Source organism: Stegodyphus dumicola, chromosome 1 (assembly GCF_044657685.1).
Source record: "Stegodyphus dumicola isolate Sdum_Otavi_A_Nest chromosome 1, ASM4465768v1".
In the NCBI taxonomy this organism is placed as follows: domain Eukaryota; kingdom Metazoa; phylum Arthropoda; class Arachnida; order Araneae; family Eresidae; genus Stegodyphus; species Stegodyphus dumicola.
The window spans coordinates 102,359,257-102,381,166 of record NC_140768.1 but is presented as its reverse complement, the minus strand read 5'-3'; positions in this window follow the sequence as shown (position 1 = coordinate 102,381,166).

Below are 21,910 nucleotides of genomic sequence, written 5' to 3'. Positions count from 1 at the left end.
CCTCCCCGTTAGATGAGTTTGGCTTCCTAATGCAAACAATGAGGGCTCGCAATTAAACCAGTAGTGGTATTCAACAGAAAGAACTTCTTTCTGGAAGGCACTCATTCATTGAAACGCACTTCCAATTGTATCGGGTACAGGAAAAGAAAAAAAGTGCTTATTGCCTCGATTGCCCTCCGAGGACAGGCGAAGCTTGGTGGAAAGGAATTGGGAAATTCCTCCTTGGCGAAGTTGGATCACTGACCTATACATTCGAAAATTTCAAAGGAGCACTCCAAAAGCGTTCCCGATAGTTAAAGATCGTGCCAAGCTTGAAGCCGAATTATGTAGCTTTCACCAACGAAGGATTGACGAACTAACCGAATTTATCCTACGAAAAGTCAAGCTAGTAAACATGCTATACGGTAGAAAACTCGACAGTGAAATTATCGAAATCATACTGCCAAGATTATTACCCTCCGTTCAGGACTCCGTGGAACTGCGAAATCCTCAAACGCTGCAAGAATTATTCGAGTTAGTCGTAAAGTTTCAGAATCGGCGGATAGCAGAAGAATGAAGATTCCCAGCACAGAGATTTAATCAGCAGTTCTCGCGACAGCCGGCCGCGGATAGAGGAAAACAGTTTTAAGCTAAACCATAATCGAGCAAAAAAGATATGGATGAAGCCAAAACCCGCCAGCATACCCAGGAAACATCAGGAGTAAAAACGCCTTTAAACGAATAGGGGGGCCTGAGAATTTGAGGGTTCAGACCCCTTGGACATCGAACAATCCCTCCAAAATGAATTTAAATACTGCGGTCGTGAAAAATTCCCAATTACCAGTAATACAGGTTCTTTTAAATAATATTCCCGTAGAAACACTCGTGGTAACCGGAGCAGAGGGGAGCTTTCTAAATCAAAACTTTTATTACAGATATTTTAGAAAAGTAAGATTATTTAAAAATAGGACGACGGAAAAAATAATTGCTCAAGGGAAAGTGTGCAAATGTATCGGGAAACTATCGCTTAACGTGCAGGTTAAAGAAAAAAATCTAAAAATCCTGTTTTTCGAGGTGAAAAATTTACAAAATAAAGTCATTCTGGGAACTCAATTCCTTAAGGCTACAAATGCAAGAATTGATATTTCAAGTAATTCAATTGAGTTGCATATGGAGCCAAGGTGGTGGCAGCTGCTGAAAAAATTTCAGAAATCGATTTCCAGCATTTAAAGCAAGATGAAAGAGCCAAGCTGCAAGAAATCGTAAGCAGAGTTTCTTCAGTATTTTCTGATAAGCCAGGGAACACCCAGATAGTAACTCATTCTATTGAATTAAAATCAACTGAACCTTGTACAGCGAAACCGTACAGATACGACAAAGAGAAAGTGGCCATCATTGAGCAACACATACAAGAGAAGTTAAAAAATGAAATTATAACTCCCATAAATAGTGAACATGCGAGCCCTGTTGTGCTCTGCAGATAAAGAACAATTTGCCCCCTACAGACCTCAAAGCATATCGCTTTGCTATAGATTATAGGAAACTCAATAGTTTAACTAAATTTCCGGTTTACCCTTTACCCGTGATTGAGGAGATTATTAGGAAAATAAAATCTACAAAACTTACGATTACTCTCGATCTTACTTGTGGATATTTTCAAATAGCCATAAAACCTGAAGACTTAAATAAAACTGCCCTTATTACTAAAACAGGCACTTATGCGTTTTTACGTATGCCTTTCGGACTATGCGAGGCACCCACAACTTTTCAACGCGTCATGGATATTATTTTACGTCCTGTCCTCGGGAAATCCACTTTATTTAGATGATATCATTATAACAAGCAATACTATTGACGAACATATAAAAACCTTCACGGAATTTTTTCATTATTGAAGGAAGCGGGATTAACCGTAAAGGCATCCAAATGTAAATTCGCAACAAAAGGATTAAGATATCTAGGGTACGAAATTTCGTACCCTAGATAAAGGCATTGAGACTGAGGATTCCAAGTTTAAAGCTATTAAAAATTACCTTCCGCCAAATACGGAAAAGAAGCTGCACCTTTTCTTGGAGTATGCTCGTACTACCGTACGTTTACTCAAAACTTCGCTAATATTGTAGAACCTTTGCTAGTGTAAAAACGGAAAAAATCAAAGGTTGTGTAGACAGCTGAGGCAAACACAGCTTTCGAACAATTGAAATCAGCTTTAATTAACGCACCGGTATTAAAGTTTCCGGAAGGCGATGATAACTTGGAGATTGCGGCCGACGCCTTAGATTATGCCGTGGGTGCGGTGTTAATGCTAAATCAGCATTCTCTGGCATTCTTTTAGTAAAAATTTAAACACCACGCAACGTAATTATACGGTGAACGAACGAGAAACATTATCTGTGTTGATGACAGTTCAGAAGTTCCGGGTATATTTCAGAAAAACACCCGCTGAATTATTTCTGGGTAGAGAGATTTTAACACCACTCGACAAATTATTCTTCTTCCAAGAACGGAAGCCTGAATTTAAGCAGGCGAATATTCAAAAACTAATTGATGAAACGTTGCAGAATTCAGATGTAGCAAGGGAGCGTCAAAAAATGTATTATGATAGTAAACGCCGCGAAGTAGATTTCAAAGTGGGAGATTAGGTCCTGAAAATAAAATTCACCCTGGCTAGTGGGCCCAAAGAACTTTGTATCGAAATTTGCACATAAGTTTGAAGATCCCTATATTGTTCAGCAGATTGTCGGTGCGTTGATTTGTATTACTTCAGATTCCAGCGAAAGAAAAAAGGCCAGTCCGGATCAATTAAAGCGATACTATGAACGTAAAGATTTTGATGTGTTAAATAGTTTCTTGCAGGCTTCCGAAACAGAAAAAGCGGCATCAACAACGTCGGTTTCGGCCCCATCAGCGTTTCCACCACCAAATAAAAAGAGGAAAAACGATTTGTTGAAAAGGCCACAGACAACTCGAAGAGTTCCCCAGAAAAGAACTCAGCGACAGATCGAAGGTCCATCAGGTAAAAAAGTTAAGAATGAAGAATCGTCGAGAAGCAAGGCCTTAGCTAGGAAAAAGGACGGCCGTGCACTGACAAGATCTCGTAGTAGACAACACAATAGTACGACGAGGAGGCAGTTTGAAGAAAGAACTGCAACACCACCGGTTGGTAAAATGAAGAGACCAGCCAAAGTTCAAGGCTTACAGCACGGCCCGAAACAGCCAAGAATCCCCAGGCAAAAGTCTTCGACTACCTCCAAGAACCAACGTTGCAGCCATCAAAAGGAAAAGGACAGAAGCCTCCACCATTCCAGTCTAAAAAGTGGATGTATAGGGAAGAAAAACGTCGAGATCAACCACAATCTACGGAGAGAAAACAGCGATTAAGAAGGTCCAGCGTCAATAAACTGACGTGGAGTCAGTTCTGAGATAAAAGGATTGCGGAATACCAAGCAACAAAAAGCAAACATAAGTGAATTTTTTTTATAAATGTTTTCTGTTTGTAAAATTACATGCAAACCTTTTCAAATACGAAGTTACATGTTAAAGTCAGTTGCCTCGGTTGAAGACTAAAATTATTTCAGTTTTATTTGACGAAAGCACAAAGCTATAGTGTATTGTAGAAATGTATTGTTAATGTAAAGAATTAGTAGTTCAGCTTTTGTTTGTCGAAAGACTGTTTATGTTAACACGCAAAAAGTTCTGGCCTGATACAAGCAACTTCGTATTAGTACTTGTTAATGAAAATTTATTTTAAGGATCGCCCTTTTAGCGAGAAGAAAGAAGTGACGTAAAAGTGTTTTTTCTCATTTTTATTCTCTAGTAAGCTAAGAGTATGTGATTTTAAAATGGGAAAATATGTGTTGTATTAAGGTAAATGATACTGTAAATTCATGTTTAAATTCCAAAGAATATATAGAATAAGTATGTAGGGCGAAAATTCCCGGAATGTGTTTAAAAGTTAATATATGCAAAAGAAAATCTTGAAATTAGGAAACTTTAGGTAAATCAAATCATGTGTTTTCAAGCGAAAGCTTGCATGTGTTTAAAGCCCGACTATGGGAAAAATGTACTATTGTACGAATGTGTTTTTGTAGGGCTCTCCACTAACACCCTAGTTAATTTTCATGTTTATTAACTCACGCAGAATTAAGAATTTGAATTATGGAGTGTCTAAGAAGGTTATTATATGCCAGGGTTGGCCAAACTTCATGTCGGTAAGAGCCGCACGTTTGAATTCAGGAATGTTTGAGAGCCGCATCTAGATTTTCTAAAAGCCACAAGTTCATATTTACATCGTTATAGAAGTAGTGGAGGAGGTTTTAAAGAGAAAGAAATCCCTGATAACTTTGTAGAAAGAGTCTAAACTAATTAATTACTTTCTTTTGGACACTGAATACTTTTGGTGCATGATGCCCCGGGCGCCGCTCGTAGAGGGGCGCCAAATGGTCTCCAAATAAGATTTTCCTGAAAATTTCAGTTTTTATTTTGATCGAGTTTTGGAAACTAGGCATATTTAAAATTAATAACTATTGTAATATAATTAATTATTTTCGTTACTTTTCTGATAAAATGTGTAATGAAATGTTTGCAGTACATCAACCAAAACATTCTTTCTGACCACTTTATTTCTCCAAAGTAGGGATATATTTTTATTTTTTTAAACGAAATGCATGTATATTTAAATGCATGTATATTATGCTTTTTATTTTAAAACGATAACACGACCTTGTCCGGAATTTCTCAAACATATTTAATTTTCAAAATCCGATTAAATAATCTGGAAATGACATTTTGGGAAAATCCTAACGCTTCCGCTACAATGGATTGCGTTTGTCTCTCCTGTAAACGACTGATGGCCTTCCTGGCTACCGATTCAGCTAAATCATCTTGCTGAGACATCGTATATTCACTGCTACGAAGCATTCAACGCATGTCAATTGTTTTTAATCTCCTATTACAAAAGGAATACTGTAGGTCGCTCCTTACTTCCTATCTAAAACGCATAGTTTTCGACGTCTCAGACTAAATTTGCATATTCCCAACTTTGTAAATGTTATAATTTTCCATTATAATCTCTTCTATTTCCTTTTGTTAAAAAAGGTTGTCGATTACATGGTTATTTCATACCGAACCCACAACAGCCCCTAATTGTTTTGAGCAGTGAATGTGACTGCATGGCGTTACTCCGCAGTAGAAAAGAAACGGAACCTAAAACTCCACTACAGATCTATGGAGAAAATGTTTTTCAAAACCTAAGAGCCGCCCTTCAAATACTCCTTACTATTTCATTACCAAATGCTAGCTATGAACGTTCGTTCATCAAATTAAAATAAATTTTCACATATTTACAATCAACGATGGGACAAGATCCCATAAGTCATCTAGCATTTTTAAGTGTGCAAAGAGAAAAATTTGAAAGGATCGCCTTCGATGAAGTAAGTGATAAATTTGCTTCACCCAAGGTAAGAAAAATGTATACATAGTAATTAATTGTATTCATGTATTATATTATTATTAATAAATATAAGTTCTCGACCAAGTCGAGGTGCACGTGATTGAAGCGAGATGAGGGCAAATTAAAATTTTTAAGTTGGCTGGTGGTGTGTCTGACAATTTTAGATCTTTGGCACTCCAAGCACGAACGTCTCCAGTTGGCTATGTCCTTTTGCATGCTAGGCCATACGAAACGTTGCTGTATAAGTTTCCTCGAAGCCTTGATGCCAGGATGTGACAGACGATGTAACTGACTAAAAATGGCATGGCGAAACCCGGAGGGAACAGAAGGTCGAAATCTTGAATCCCGAACATTACAATAAAGTGATTTTTCAGGTGACAGCTGCATAGGTTGCAAGTTGAGATTGGTGGAAGATTTGCTTTTCGAAAGGGGTTTGTAGTTCTGAATTCCGGTGTTGTTCATCCGCAAGGGCAGCAAAGTTTATTGGCGAAGGAACGGCTAGTTCTTCAATAGAAGACAAGGTGTCTGCAATATTCTGCGAACCCTCAATATAACGGATATCTGTTGAAAATTGCCCTATGAAGTCTAGGTGTCTCATTTGACCAGCAGAAGCTTTATCCGAACGCTGTTGAAAAGTATAGGTTAAGGGTTTGTGATCCATGAAGATCATGAAAAGGCCTTACTCTAGCATATGTCGAAAATATTTGACAGCTTCATAAAATCCTAATAATTTGCGATTGTTAGTGCTGTATCTGGTTTGTGCTGGTCAGAGGTTTTTAGAAAAATATGAAAGTGATCTCCATAATTCTTGATCGATCTGTTGTAAAACTGCTCCTATGCCTGTTGTTGATGCGTCAACGCGTATAGATAGTAGGTTATTTTTGGAAGCAGAAGAGATATGGTCACTTTACTTAACCTGTTCCGCCAAACTGAGTTTATGGCACTACAGGGTTAGGAAGTCATCCTAGTCATTGCTAGCAATCTGACGGTTAGGCCGCCTTTCTACATTTTACTTTAATCTGTAGTTTCTTGGATATAATTACTTTCATTCACTTGCTTCATTATCTCTAAGATGCCCTTGTTGCAGTAACAGTCCGTGAACAGTGTCTATTCACAGGATATGTGATGTAGTCGGAAGGAAAGAACTGCTGTCGAAGGTGCTGCTCTGTCAGAGGGCAGGAGAGCAGGTAATGAAGTGCGTCCGCGTCTTCCCCGCGAAAACCGCAAGAACAGTTGACGTCCCGTCTGAGGAAACGTCTGTAATACGCTGGGAATTTCCCGTGGTTGGTACAGGCTTGGAGGAAGAGTCGGTTGCATTCCAGACTCTTGAGAGAAGGTATTGGGAAGATGTTGTAAGTAAATCTTCCTGTCTCTTCTTCCTGCCATCGTGATGACCATGTCTCTTGAAATGCTGTCTTGAGGAGCCGTTTTGCAACTTCTGCGGAAAGCGGAACTTCCTTGTCAATTTCTGGTTTGAGAGCTGCAGTCTTAGCTAGTTCATCCGCTCGTTCGTTGCCTTTCTGCCCGGTATGTTTTTATCCAGTTGATCTTTAAAGGGATGGAAGAGCCTAACGTCAAGAGGATCACTCTAAGTGCTGCTGGTGTGCGGATGTTTTGGAGGAAAGGAATTCAGCGCATTCAGAACGCTCATGCTATCTGTGAAGAATAAAGTGTGAGCTGCTGGTTACGTACCTAACCATAGTGCTGCTTCTTTGAGTGCTAGGGACTCGGCTTGGAAGACTGAAGCATGATTGCTTAGACGGAATTGTGCTTGATAAATTTCTTCATTGTTCGAAAAGACCGTGAACGTTGCCCCTACTCTACTACTGAAATACTACTGAATTTTTTGAACTACACTACTACTGAAATTTTTGAACCGTCAGAAAAAATCTCTCTTTGTTGTCCTGAGGGTGGCGATTTGCAGCAGGAAAGGATGGGTAGATCTCCTGGGTGTAAGTCAGGGGGATCTTGGAAGCTTTCTATGCTGGAATAGGATAGATGTAAATCTTTTTTAGTGTGAAGGTACTCTTTGTAATGTAGATGTCGATAGATTGATCTTTCTAATTCTGCTTTTAGATCGAGTGGGAGCGTGCCAGCTAAAACCTGAAGTGCTGCGTTTGATGTGGTGCTATACGCACTGGTTATTTTTAACAGGATTACTGGCTGTATTTGATGTAGTTTTTGATATATTCTTGCTGTGCCATTCATCCAGACTGGGCAGCCGTAGAGGATCATGCGTTCAATTGCATTAAGGTATAGATGTTTTAACAGGCGCCCCTTTTGGCTCCACTTGTCTGTGATTATCATGTTTAGTTTATTGATGATTCGATGCGTCTTATCTCGGACTTCCGTAAGATGTGATACCCACGTGAGCTTCTTATCAAGCGTGAATCCGAGGTATTTAATGATATCATGGCGTCGCAGTGGATGCCCTTCCCACTTTATGCGTGGTGGATTCGCGTCTATTTTTGAACCTTTTGGAAAGACTCTCATATGTGTCTTTTCAATACTGAAACACAATTTGTTGTCTTGACTCCATTTTGCAAGCAATTTGAGTGCTGCGTCTGCTTTACGCTCTATTGTTGTCCTATTGCCTCCGTCTATTATGAGTATAATATCGCCGGCGTAAGCTTGTATCATGGCATTCTCTCCAAAGTTGATGTTCAGCGCTGAGTCTGCAATTATGTTCCACAAGATGAATCTGATATTTGACCCCTGTGGGGCTCCTTTGTGGTAATTCATCGTGATATTTAAGCCGTCTCTTTTGTAGGTCACTTGACGTTCTGTGAGGTAGCTTGCGATCAGTTGGTAAAGATTCTTTGGACATCGCAGGTCTTTTAGTTTTGTTTTGAGCGCTGTCCTTCATAGTTTATTGAATGCGGAAGCTACGTCAAGCGATATTATACACGTATGGAGGTTATTTTGTCTGTTATTTAAGATGATGTCTTGAACACGGTTGAGGGCGTCGGTGGTGCTCCGCCCTTTAATAAATCCGAATTGGGTGGGGTTTAGTAGTTTGTTTTTGACCAGGTAATACGTTAATCTCTGCGTAAGCATCTTGTCAAGGACCTTGCCCGAAGCTGAGAGTAAGCAGATAGGTCTGTAAGAACTGGGCATGGACTTTGGTTTTCCCTCTTTCTGGAACAATACTAGCTCTGCGTTTTTCCATTCCTTTGGAAAATAACCTAATTCAAGGCACTTGTTAAAGAGTTCTAGAATTTGTTTGTCGTCCGCGAGCCTAAGATCTTCAATGGTTTCAATCGTGAGGCCATCCAGCCCAGGAGCTTTACCTCGGTGTGATGAGTTTATCGTACGTTGCATTTCTTCGAGTGTGAACGGCTGATCGTCTTCCGAATTTGGAATCTCGGTTGATTGGGAACGGATATCTGCATGGTATGTAGAGTCCTCGTTGGGGTCGTCTTCTGGAAAATGGAACCTCGTGATTTCTCTAATTGCATCCTCAATTGTGCTCGTCATTGTGCCATCTTCGTTTTGAACTGAACCTATCTGTAATGGATCCATGCTCTTCCCTTTAGCTAGATCAAAGTATGTTCCGAACGGAGAGCTAACAGTGATTTTGTTCCATGTCATGTCCCATGCTTTTTTCTTTTCTTTATACATCTTTTGCCGGTACTGTGCACGTACCCTCTGGTAATGCAGCCTGTTATGGGTCCTTTCCTCTCCAGTTGTTTTTTGGAATATTTTCCTTGTTGCTCTGACATTTTTCCTGAGAATAGTGAGATCTTTTGTCCACCATGGACAGGTGCGCGATCTTGGTTTCGAGTTATGTGAGAGAACTGTTCTTTGATAGATCTCGTGAAGACTAGTGGTAACTTCTCTTACATATTTATCGATTTCTTTGATAGTTGTCAGATTTCTAGGGTCAGCTAAAGATTTTGAGACATACCTTTTGAAACTTAGCCAGTCGGTATGTCGTACATTGATTTTCGATCTTCTCCATGTTGGGTAATGAATGCTGGAGACGTCAAAATAGATATTATTATGATCGCTATTGTTTGCTTCGTCCGTTACCTTTTAATTATCGATCCGGATTCTGTCTCTACTTATGATAAGTGTGAGGTCAATCCAGCTGTTGCCACTTACTCCTGCGAAGGTTGGCGTATCCCCTATCTCATTGACTATCGATAGTCCAGTGCTGGCAATGAATTCGCATACTTTGAGGCCTCGTGTGTCCGTATTATGTGAGCCCCATAGGGGACTTTTGGCATTGAAATCTCCGGTAATTATCGTAGTCATGTTGTTATTGTCCTGCATAAACCTTTCTAGGGTTGTCAGGATTGGTGCAATATCTTGCGATGGAGGACAGTATAGCGTGATTAGTATAAATCTTGAGTCACTGCCTATTACAAGCGCTGTAATCTCCGGAGAGCTGAAAAGTTCCAGAACTGGGAGATTTGATTCCGCTATAATCACTGCAGTTATTGCAGAACAGATGAAAAACATGCAACGTCGTAGCCGGGAACGAGCCGCGGTCCTCTGGAGTACCGGCCCAGCCTGCAGGACCACTACACCCCGAAGGCATGCTAAGAAAGCGGGAGAAATACCTTATATACTCCAATTTTTAAAGGGCGACTGGGGTTTTAGGGGAACCAATCGCCAAATCCTGGGTGTGCAGAATTCTCATCCAACACCACACCCCTTTTAATTCGGGCGCAACTGTAGAGACATTAGGATATTTGGAAGCAAGAGAGATTGAAAAATTAGCAACCGCCTTCGCCCGGAATCGAACCGCAGACCTCTGGAGTACCGGCCCAGCGTGCAGAACCACTACACCACGAAGGCACGCTAGGAAAGCGGGAGAAATACCTTATAAACGTAGAGTGATAATGGCTTAGATGCGGAAGGATATTACAAATTTGTTGCCGAAATTAAATCATTTTTGCATTTTTGGAACGCTTCGCGAGATTCTGTGGTCCAGGTTATAACACGTTTATCGTTATTCTTGCTTCCAACCAAAAAAGAATTTACAAGTGCTTGTATCGTTGATGCATGAGGTAAGAAACGTCGATAAAAATTGAGCATAGCAAGAAATCTTCTTAAGTCCTTCAGTGTAGATGGTTCGGGCATATCGCGGATAGCGGTGACTCTGGAAGGAGCCGAACGCCATCGGCGGAAATTTCATGGCCAAGAAACGATACTCTTGGTTGGCCAAAAACGCATTTGGAAGGATTAAGACTGACACCGTACCTTTGAAAACGTTCAAAACTGTTCTCAAATGTGATAGGTGTTCTTGCTCTGAAGAGAAGGCGATTAAGACACCATTAAAATAAGGTACACAAAAGTTGAGGCCGATTAACACCTGATTCATGAAGCGTTAGAACGAATGAGAAGCACTGCATAATCCGATCATAAATCATGACCGAAAAGTTAAATAGTCCAAAAGGCGTAATAACCGCAGTTTTTGGAATATCAGCTGGGTTAACGAGCACTTGGTGATACGCCCGCTCAAGATCAAGGGTTGTAAAAATAGCTATTCCCTCTAAAACTTGCATACATTATTGAATGTGCGGGACTGGGTAACGATCAAGAATTATAGCTGCATTTAACCGGCGATAATCGCCACTTACCATTTCGTTTCTGAACTAGATGGAGCGGCCTGGCCCATGAACTTTCTGAAGGACGGCAAATTTCCTGTTCCATCATGTATTGAAATTCCTCTTTGGCGGCTTTAAGCTTGTCCGGAGGTAAGCGTCTTGCTTTAGCGGCAATCGGAGGTCTGTTAGTTTCAATATAATGTAGTACATCGTGCTTGGGTTCGGAAATACCCATAACTGGGCGCGTGATTGTAGGGAATTCTCTGAGAAGTTGATGCTATGGGGAGTTACCCGAAATCAGTTTAATGCTCAAATCTTGACTATTGCGAATTACTCCCGGATAAGTTAAATTGGTTGTGGAATCTATCAAACGGCGATTCTTAAGATCGACAAGCAAAGAAAATTTTTGTAAAAAGTCAGCGACAATAATAGGACTTGAAACAATAGCAATAATGAATGTCCATTGGAAGTTACATCGCAATCCTAAATCAACAGATATCAGGCGTTCACCAAAAGTTTGAATAGGAATTCCATTTGCTACATAAAGTTGTAACTTGGTAAGGCACTTTTATTCGTGAAAATGTGGTGGAACGATAGAAACATCAGCCCCGGTGTCTACAAGAAAGCTCGAATTATTTTCGATGACGAAACGGCGTAGAAAATTCCTTCCGCTGTCGTTCACGACTTCAAGCAACTGCCCTTCTCGTTTTCCTGGTCGTTATAACGACACGGTGGGCGGCATTTGTTCGCATTGTTTCCAAATTTGTGGTGGTAAAAACAAATACTCGGAGGAGGGCTTTCATAACGTTTCCTCAGTGGTTTCATAACGTGTATTTCGACCACGTGATGTGGAGCGGTTGCGCTGAAAAGGTTCAGCTTGGATGGCTACTAACTGAGCAACCTTGTTTGGACAAATCATCAATTTGAGCCTGCAACGCCACAATACCTGGACCAGGAGCCTACACTGCGTGTATTTGCACTGGAATGGCCAGCTCGTGAATTTTATCAGTGATTTCCAGAAGATTTTTAAGTGGCTCGCTACTAGCCGCTAAAATGGTTTGCATGTTAGATGGGAGTCTATTCATCCATAATGTTTTAAGAATGTTATCCGATAGGTTACTGGCGGCTAAGTCTGACATTTTAGACAGAAATTGAGAAGGCTTTATATCACCCAACTGTAAATCGTGAAACAGCTGCTTGATTATAACTGTCTCGGATTCTTCCTAAACAGAAATTAATTTTTTTTAAAGTTTTGTATTTGTCCGTCGCCGGTGGATTCAAAATTATTTCACGAGCTGATTGCAGTCCTCTGATTCTAACGCGGCGATCGCTGTATAAAATTGAGTTTCGTCGGCAGTAATGTAACTCAATTTAAACTGCGCATCCAATTGAATGAACCATAACAATGGGTCTCGGTGACAAAAAGGCGGTGGCTTAACTGCCACTCGCGCCAATAGTGAAGCAGCATCGTTGTCAACCACTTTAGATCAATCAAATATGCGCAATAATAATATGTATAGAATATGCACAATAATAATATGTATAGAATATGCACAGTAATAATATGTATAAAAAATAATCACTATGTATATAGTGACAAAGTTTCTTGGTACTTGAAATCAGAAAAATTGGCGGCGCAAATGCAGCAGACGATACATATATCCGCTGAAATAATGACAGAAATATATTGACTCATCGGAATGCGGCACAACGCTTGAAATCACAGGTGAAATGTCTTACTTGCATCTCATCACACTGGATAACTTACTGGTGCTCAGAATTTTGACATATAAACTCCATATTCGTGCAATATTGAAGATTGCTATTCGTAATAAATACGGGTCACCAATTATGGTAGTACAATTTTTTGAGACAGATCGTTAAACAATTATAACAATTGAATAGAATAAATATTATTTTGTTTTTGGTTGCTATGGGTTACCAGACTAGCAGAATTGAGTTGTAGTAGGAATGTTGCCGCATATCTATTAATCTATAATGTATATTAAACTTTTAATTGTTTAAAAATTGTACTTTTTAAAAACACTTATATAAATATGTAAAATAAATAACACGTTTTTAACTAATTCTAGACCATCGTATGTCTGATTTTTCCGCCGACACAGATGCATTTCCCAATCCAAAGCTAGTGTAGTTAGGTAGTGACTATTCTTAATATATTTTTGAGTATTTTATGGCAGATTCGGCATTTTATTGTCATTTGCATTATTTTCTTATTACGAATATATCCTATACATTATATTACTGAAAGTTTTTTTTGGGGGGGGGCAAAAAGGTATTTTGTCCCGGACGCCAGTTATGCTTGCAACACCACTGTGCATGAGTCGCACAAATTGCCTGAGAGAGCCGTATCAGACTCGCGAGCCGCACTTTGGCCACCCCTGTTATATGCTAACAATTCGTGTGTTTAGGTGGAGAGTTCGTTCACTTTGACATATAGCACTTGCGTTTTGCACCACACATTGTGGAGAGCCAAAAGGGGATTCAGCTAAAATAAAGCATGATTGCGTATGAGTAATTGTGTCCCTTAAAACGCGCAATGTTCGGTAAACCTAAGAAAATTACGTTAAATACAAGAGGGTTACAAACTCAATAAAAGGATCAATGTTTGTGAAAGTAAAGTGTCATTTATTGCTTAATTCGAATTTGTATTCATAACTATTCCTTCCAGTACAGGACAAGACTCAACGCTGTAATAAGCAAGTATGAGGAAGCAGGTTCAGCGAGGAAAAAAAAAAAAAAAAAAAAAAAAAAAAAAAAGAATGTACTACTTCTGTTATATAGTTAAAAGTTTTAGATTTTGTATGAAAACGGGGCTCAGTTTTGTTTCATGTAGAATTGAACAGTTTGAATAGGTCTTGAAGGACCTTTTATCAAGTCTGCTAAGTTCTGGCATGGGCAACTGTAAGGATTTATATTTATTTTAAATAACCAATTTTATCTAATTTGTTATTCTTCCCTATAATCCTTCATTCCCTAATTATCAGTGTCAGAATATTTAAATTGGTAGCGCAGGTGAAGGAATGCATATTCCATTTTGAAGAAATAGTTTAAAAACTGAGTTTCGGTAGGAAAGAGGGAGAGTTACGCTACAGCCGCCACCTCTGCTGTTTAAACATTTGCTTATCTCTGATTCACGTAGCTTAATTGCATTTACTTGCTGCCACTAGTTTCGACGGGGGTTAAAGAAACGGGATCTAGCTGAGCCCTGTACTTTAATTCTATCTCTTCTTCATATCTTCAAACTTTTAGTTTCGTTATCTGATTTCAGTTACAACCCAAGCAGAAGCGTAATGTATTAGCGTTGAGTTGACGCATTGTAAATTTTAAAGAATTAATAAAGCGTACTTTTAACCATTCTCTTGTGCAGTTACTACTATTCTAGTTTGCACACAAAAGCGAATCTACTGAACTCTGAAAGTGAATGCAAGCAAATGCAAATTTGGGGCACAAGAGCTTAAGTATTTAGGCTATACAATTTCTCAAAAGCGAATATGAAAGGAAGATTCGAAAATAATTGCTAGAATTACCCGCCGTCAAACACAGTCAAGAAACTCGCCTCGTTCTTGGAGGCCCAGCAGCGGCCGAGCGGTAAAGTCGCTGAACATTGATAGTTCGGTCCGAGGTTCGAATCCCGTGAACGGGCTGGCTGCATGGGTGTTTTCGTGGTTTCCGCATGTGTAACATGTATACGAGCCAGTTTCGTTTAGAAAGTCCTCCACTAAGGCATCCCTCCTCTTAGGCAGATAGCCCTAGTGTGCTTTGCCATAATTAAATACACCACCACCGCCTGATTCTTGGGCATGTGTCTTACAATCGACCATTCATAAAGGATATAGATAGCAGAACCGCTGTTAGAATTAAAGCGAGAGAAAGCACGGTTTTCTTGATCAGCTGAGGGTAACATCGCATTTGAGAAATTGAAAACTGCGTTAATACAAGCACCGGTTTTAAAATTCCCGAAGAAGGACGAAAATCTTAAAATTTCGACAGGCTCCTCAGATTACGCTGTGAGCGTCATTTTGATGCAGAATCGTTAGCCCGTGGCCTATTTTTCCAAAACTCTTAATAAAACACAGCGAAATTACAGGCCTCGAAGAGAGAAACATTGGCAGTACTCTTAGCGGTGCAGAAGTTTAGAGTATGTTTTGGTAAGACATCGATATTTGTGTATTCTAATCACGCTGCTGTGGGTCGATTATACTCCGGCAAAAATTTGTCTCTGAGGTTGATCAGATGGGACTTAAAATTACAAGAATACAACTTAATAATCGAACATACGCCTGAAAAGATAATGCTTTATCTCGAATTAACTTGACGAGAAGGGGAAAGAAATAAAATATTTCATGTTAATTTCGAAAATCTTAGACTCCCGTGAAACTATTATTTCTGAAATACAAACTGGTCCAGAATATAGGCATATTTATGCATACTTGAAGGACTCGAAAGACTTAGAACATCCTGATATAGTGTTCATTAGGAATAGAGCAGAAAATTACGAAATAATCGATAAAATATTATTTTATACTAAAACAACAACCAAGAATAGTGAGATAACACCTGCCATCCCAGCCAGGTTGCGGCTTACATATTGCAAGAATTACATGAAGCATCTACTGCCGGTCATCTTGGCATTCAAAAAAAAAACGGTGCAGAAAGTTTGCGAGGTAGTTTTTTTCCGTAACTTCAAAACTTTGTGACGGAATATGTCAGGTCCAGCCATACGTGCCGATTAGTTAACGATGTAAATTACAGCCTGGATAAGTATTTAAATAGTATGAGAGGTACTTTTCCAAATGAAATAGTAGGGATAGCTTTGTTAGGCCCCTTTCCAAAAAGTGTAAGTCATGAAAATAGATATCTACACGTTATTGTTGATCATTATCGAAGTGGGCATAAACAGCCCTCTTTAAAAGAGCCTCAGCTAAAATTGTATCTGGCTCATTTCTAAATAAATATATTTTAAAATATGGTGCATCATTTAGGGTAATTTCAGAAAAGGTCCCCCAACTTATCAGCCAAGTTTTGGAAGTCAGGACATTCTAAAGACGGTCTCTTACAGACCTTAGTCTAATATTGCCGAGTGCATAAATATGAGCACAGTTAAAATCTTTCATAGCTATATAAAAACTTACCATCGATGGTGGGATGACGGCTTCAACGAGCTGGCTTTTGCCCTGAGAACGGCTAAACACGACACTGCCGGAAAAACTCCTTGTGAGTTATTTTTCGAGAGAAAAATAATTACCTCCTTAGATAAATTGTTCTTTGCGCAGAAAAGGGAGGCAGAATTGAAAATAAATGATATTAAAAAATTATCAATGAGGCAATAAGAAATTCAGATATCGCCAGAGCAAAAAAAAGTCTGTACTATGACAGGAAGAGGAAAGATTTTGATTTTAAGGCCGGAGATAAAGTACTGAATTTAAAGCATTCTTTATCTTGCGTTCTTCAAGATAAAATATCTAAATTTTATCCTCGTTTTGAAGTTCCTTATATGATTGAGCGTCTTGTCTACTTAAAAAAACAAAACGCAATTAATATCACTATCAATGTAGATCAAGTGAAAAAACACTACGACCGCGCTGATGTACCAATATTTCGAGATATTTTGCTGGAAGCACCAAGCACAATAGACTAGCCTTCAGCATCTAAGATTTTAGTTCCAGAAAGAAACCGGAAAGAATCTAGAGTGATGAAACAAGATGGAAAGAAACTTCGACATGAAAAGCCAAAAAAGCAATGTCAAATAAAAACTGGAGCCAGTGTAAGAGAGAAGCAAGTCAGCGAGGATGGACCTATACACGATCCTATACACAAGACCCTATACACGATCGAGCGACCAGCGGACAGTTAAACAACGCCAGCTAAGAAGTCAGAAGTCGCGATGTCAACCGCCAAAGAAGGAGGTCAAGGACCATACGCCAATGGAAATTAGACAGCAGGAACGACGAGATGAAGAGGAACATCCCAGGAGTAAGAAACTACTGAGAACCCAAGGAGCTCGTACGACTGACCAGGCAAGAGTTCTCTGGCCAGACAAAGAAACTTCTTCGGCCACAGCCCGCAAGCGTACAGCATTTCCAAATATGTATCAACACCAAAAGAAAGGGGAATGGGAGGAAAAAACAGGAGTGAAAAGTAAGAAACCGGCAGCAAAGAATGGAAACGGCCAGTTATTTAAGTACTGGTCTAAATTTATAGTATGAAGATGCTTGTAAAGATTTCTTTTAAGTTTTTGCCTCATTTTAAATAAGCAAGAAGCTTTCTGTTTTTGTATTAAGCAAGAAGGTTTCTATTTTGGTATTAAGGAAGAAGCTTTATGCATTATTAGCAAGTACTTTTGATTAAAATAAGAACGGGATGTTCATTTTAGTCGTAGAGACTGATTTAGAAAATGTTTACATGTTTTACACTTTAAAAAAACCACTTCGTTACTCCTAATTTTAGAAAATTTTTGCATATAATTAAATTGAATTTGTTTTCAGTTAAGACAAGTAAGTTGTTTATGTAAAAGTTTTATGAATTGTTAAATACCAAAAGTATTTTGCATGTTTCGAAACGAAAATAAATGTACTTTGCATAAAAGAGTAACACAAGTTATTAGCGAAATGTACAAAAATAATTAAAAATAGCCTGAGAATGTGTGTAAAGTACAAGTTATTCTCTCCAACCAACACTAAGTAAATTTTCACTAGAATTAACACCTTGTAGGGTGTAGGGACTTGAATGTAGGGTGTATTTCTGAGGTTTAGTATGTTTCGCTCTAACAACTGCGGTGTGGGTTAGTTGGCAAAGTTGTACACATTCTCTATGAAAACACTCTCTCATATTCAGTATACCACGCTGGAGAGCAGGGGGAGTTTTAAAATGTTGGAAAGAATGAAATGAGTAAATGCACCACTATATGACATTAGATGAAAAATGTTTAACTGTCTGATTTGTTGCCAGCTATTTGAATGTTAAATGTATACAATCTATTTTAAACTATTTTCCTAGAAAGAGACAACACAAGAGAAAATAGAAAGAAGAATTGTATTCCAATGTGCCACCTTTATCGTCTGTAAAAATTTAAATTTAGGAAGTTAAGATTTAGATTCTAAAGGCTGACTCACACTAGGTTTAGAATTTAAATATCTTATCCAGGCTTTTCAAGCCTTGTTATGCGATAGTTAAATTATGGCGATGGTTTGATTTGATTTGTGTAATTATGGCAAAGCCTCGAGGGCTATCTGCCTAAGGGGAGGGATGCCTTCCTGAAGGACTTTCGAAGGGAAGCTGGCTCGTATACACGTTACACATGGGGAAAACCACGAAAACGTCCATGCAGCCAGCCCGTTCGTGGGATTCGAACCTCGGACCGAACTACCAGTGTTCAGCGACTTTACCGCTCGGCCGCTGGTGGGCTATGGCGATGGAAAATGTAGAGTTTCTCTTAGTTTAAATGACCAATTATTCTAATTTTTGTTATCTTTTTTGAACCGCTCAACTTACCCTCGGATTTCCTAGTCAGGATACAAATTAAATTTAAATAAGGAGAGTATAAAACAGACAAAACTAGACATTTATTACAGAGTGATTTTACTGGTCTAGCGCACGTTTATATTTTGTCTGGCTGAGTTGCAGATACGCCTTTTGGCCATTTTCAAGAAATCTATCACCGGGTAGATTGTTGAGTCAGCCTAGTTAGCCTGAAACTAAATTGTTATTCCAGCACTAACTAATTATCTTTGAGTTTGTTGTTAAATTATTCTTGTTGTTTACAAGTCTTTGGTGTTATTGTAAGCACGAAGTACGTGCATTTAAATTAAGAGTTTGACGAATAATAAAGGGTTTGTTTTACCCTTCTTCTGTACTGGTGTAATTAACGTCTATGCCTAAAGTTGTCAGGTTTCCTAAAGATCACTCTAGCTGCTTATTTTTGAAAAGTTGTTTAAAATTGTAAAATTAAAAACAGCAATGCCAAAAAGAAAAAAAAAATCAATTATACGTAATCTAAGAAACCAATTTTTGAAAACTTTTGTTCACATTCTTAATGTAATTATTACCTTTAAGTTACTTATATGCAATTATTTGTGTTAATAGACTGATAAAGAAGAATTATTCCATTAAAAGCAGTCAATGTAAGAAAGCGTTTGAGAATCCCCTTAGCTAATTAAATTAATTGTCCTAGCACGCGTAACTATATGTTTGTATAAAGCTGTATATTGAAACATTTTGCGTATTCTTATGGTTTGAGGATATCTGAGGAATTTTCTAAACTGCAAATGTTAAAAAAAAAAAAAAAAAAAAAATCTGGCGGCTTAAAAGTAGAAGCATAGACATATTTTTGATCGTAACTTTGTTCTAGAGCTAATATTTACAGGAGATTTGTTTTAAAATGCTTATAAGAAATCGAATTTCAATATAAGAGCACAAATTTTGATCTTTTTTTATTATTTAAAGATACCCGACACACGAAACTTGGGGCAAAAATTTTGCAGCACAGTCTATGTATTTAAACGTAACTATCTATTTAAGTGCAGTCTGATATCATGGGTGCTGAAAAGTACGTCTTTGACAAAATTTCAGACTCAGAAATGAACCTGAAATTTTGACAAATATGTATTTGCGATTGATAAGAATCATCTATCCATACAAATTAATCATCATCTGTTTTCAAACATTGCATCATTATGAACGTTAAAAAAATTCCCGAGATAAAATTGCGATAAAGTTGTAACAAGTCTATTTTCATATGCCGTGAAGAGTTCGTCTACCATTAAATAAAATTTTGAATTAATATTTTTTCTGTAGGTGTGAATTGTAACCGAAGGCCGGTGCAACCACTGCGACCGCACCGGTCAACACAATTTAGAAACGGTAGGTTTTTTTTTTTTTTTTTTTTTTTAAATTCACGGAATTATCGGGCTGCAGAATTTTGGTGCTACAAAGGTTGCACCGAGTAGCAGAGTGCTCTGATTGTAATCATACTATTACAAGTACTTTTTAATGTTGTTCCCTTTCATGCTCTCATACTGTATTCCATCTTATAGCATAACAAGCAATTAAGTGACTGTCTTAAATTGTAGTGCATTAATATTTTAGGTACGAAGGAACAGTGGTTCGATTTTACTTTCGAAAACATATGTTCTTCAATTTTATGTGCAAATATCAGATGCTTAATATTAGGGAAATGACTTTAGGGAATTTTTGTTTCACATATACTATTGATCATCCCTTTCATGGCCTGTATGTTTTAAAATAAAATATTCAAAACATTTTATTTGAGAAAAAATATTCAAAAAGTTCTGAGAATGATCTGACATAAGTATTCGGATACTTTGAGCAAACGGCTTCCATTTATGCTTCTATTAAATGGTCATTCAACATTTATTTTATCAGATATCGTATAACTGAAAAGGGTGCTTTCCCGTTTTTAGAAAGATTTCGATAACGAATTTATAAAAAAACAAATATTTTAGAAGATACATTTCTTGGTAACAGCTTATTATTTAATATAATAACTACTGACTGTTATTTTTAAATTTATTCTTCCTTCAAAAAGTCGCATGTAAAAAAGCTGTGGATTGAAGGATATGTTTTTACACTTTTCGAACAGAAATATTCCTATTCCATAATTAAAACACGTTGTAAAATGTATGGAAAATAATCATCATTAAAGGAAAAGGAAAAACTATCAATCATTACTTTTACATCAAAAGAAGACCACAAACGAATATCCCGAAGAAAGTAAATGCTGATTCTAATGTTTCTAAAGTTAAATCGCTGGTAACAAAATAATGTCCGCCTATGCAGAAATCAATTTTAGTCATTATATAGATCTATTCCGATTTGAATAGACAATTTTCTCTACCTTTGAATGGCAACACGAAAATCAGTAGAAGAGCATTGATTTAGAGAACGCTAATGGCAACAGTGGGAACTTTGGAACTTACTGTCGATTTGTTTGATGCAGCTTGAATGCTGAGATATTTAATAGATTCTAGACTAGATTAACTTGTTTTAGTATTCTAATAAAGTTCTTTTTATATTAAATTGAATGTTGGTTTTGATAGAAATATCACTGAACAACACATTTATAAATTTATATGCGGCATTTATATTTATTGTTGAAATTTGTTTTGTTTACTGAACAACATTTGTAGCAACAATAAATAAAATAACCCAAGATTTAGAACTTAAAAAAGCTAAAAAGCATGTTCACCAGCTTTATCGAGGCATGCGGCCCAACACAAAACAATTTGTAGAACCCTTTATGAAAATTATTTAACAGGAGATAAATATAAATACATTGTGATCCTTGATGAAGGGCGGATTTACCTAAATAACTGCAACTGAAACGTCAACTTATTTTCGAGAAAGAAGAGAAAAAAATGTACAAACCTCGGTTTCGGCAATGTAAAGAAAGTTTCTATAAGGTTTTATGATTTTCGCAAGCTTGTCTTACAGTAAGACATTAAAAATAAGAATAGTGGGAAAAAAACGTCAAAACATATTGTTACGAAATGTCCAGGCGTGGTGAGGTAGCTTCACCCCAAAGCAGTTTTAGGGTTGCCATAAAATGGCAAGATAAGGCTGGGTTGCCACGTTTGGCGAGAAATCGTCCATTTGGTGACATTTGGCGGTATGCCATGGGCGGATGGAGAACCTTCTGGAACGAATTCTTACCGGTTTAGCCCAGAATGTTCACGAACGTCAGCCAAAAGCTTTATAAACCCTGCTGGTATGCGGAGAGTTAGTTAGTATCGAGTTGGTGTCTCGTCTAGCGAGTCAATCCCTGCGGAGTCGATCAAGTTGACAGCCGGGCAGCGAGTGCCGAGTGGGTCGTCGAGTGCACCGATAGAGTCTCGTAGTGTATCGCGGTTAGTGCATCGTCAAGAGAGCGTGTTGAGCTCCGGGA